Raw genomic sequence first — 1,385 nt, 5'->3', positions numbered from 1 at the left:
ATACCAGTGATGCTGTTTCAGTTTAAGGATCCAGGAGAGATTGATGGAAGAAAGTACTGCTTTAAACTTCAAGCACGTATGTTGCATTTAAACACATGCATGTACATGTACATGTACATGTCTTTTTCCTATTTTGATGACCTGGATGCACAATGTATAGTCAAGGCTTCCTACAGGATAGTGCTCATGTAGCTTCTTGTCAGTCAATTGTCACATTGCTCAAAAATTGGACGAAATATAGCACCATGTATATGTAGTACAGGGTATTTTGACAAAAATGACTAGGAGAGAATTCTTCATTTTTATAATTTTTTCTGATGCAAATACATGTCCTTATGTTGTATATCAAGTTTGAGCCAATTCCGATCAAATTTGGATTTTTTACGAATTTTTAAAGGTTACTCCAAAATCTGGCCGACGACCCTGTACTATAGTACAGGGTCTTCGGCCAAATTTTATGAAAAATGACTAGGAGGGAATTCTTCATTTTTATAATTTTTTCTGATGCATATACATGTCCTTATGTTGTGTATCAAGTTTGAGCTCATTCCGATCAAGTTTGGATTTTTTACAAATTTTAAAGTTGCTCCAAAAGCCACATACTATTGCATACATACATGTATTGTAGTGCTAGTCATCTCTTGAAGCATCCTCTTTAAAAGTTCACTTAACATGCTTTGTGAGAAACCACATTAACAGTCCTATACATGTACTTTCTAAGACCATTTTCTCCCATGCACCACTACATGTACATATACATGTATATGTACATGTATGTATACATGTAGATGTTTACATGTATATGAATTATGCCTCTTACTCTATTTTCATTTGTTATTGTTTATGTTATTCTTATAAAAATATATGCGAACTGGAATGTTTGCATGTCTATAATGTACATGTACATGTACACCGTGCCTTGTATCCAATATATACATGTACGTGCACATGTACAATCCTATAGTTTGAAGGTGTACATAATGCTATGCAGTAATGACGTTTAGTTTATCTTTCATTATTACTGGGTTTTTAATTATTATTGTTATTGTTGTTATTACCATATTATTATTATTATGTGCGATGTACCTATACAGTAGTTCTCTATTTTTGTGGTATAGTGTATCATTTTGTTTTTTCTTTCTGTCCTTATTTCTCCCTCTCATCCTTTACAGAAACCAGAGTATACTCATTTGATGCTGAAACAGAAGCGGAACTAGAGTCGTAAGTTTTAAACCACCCCGCCCCTCACTTTATAACCACACCCCTTTCAAGATGGCGGCAAGTAATGACGAACTGTCAGCTAGAGTTATTCGGAGGTGACACAATCACACCCACCAAAGCAGACAATAGATCACTATCCCCACCCACGACTGCTACCGATACCA

At 34.9% G+C, this 1,385-nt stretch overlaps 1 long non-coding RNA gene across 1 annotated transcript; it reads left to right on the top strand.

Annotated features, from left to right (window-relative positions):
* Positions 1 to 1,379, top strand: LOC109593002 (uncharacterized). The gene is made up of 3 exons (XR_002190682.1): positions 1 to 76; positions 1,173 to 1,221; positions 1,273 to 1,379. It is a non-coding gene; the product is annotated as an uncharacterized LOC109593002 (long non-coding RNA).
* Positions 1,380 to 1,385: the final 6 nt, after the last annotated feature.

The sequence above is a fragment of the Amphimedon queenslandica genome, unplaced genomic scaffold, assembly GCF_000090795.2.
Source record: "Amphimedon queenslandica unplaced genomic scaffold, v1.1 AMPQUscaffold_3227_Cont24775, whole genome shotgun sequence".
Taxonomy (NCBI): domain Eukaryota; kingdom Metazoa; phylum Porifera; class Demospongiae; order Haplosclerida; family Niphatidae; genus Amphimedon; species Amphimedon queenslandica.
Note: the sequence above shows the minus strand (reverse complement) of the source record. Positions and strands in the feature narration are given on the sequence as shown.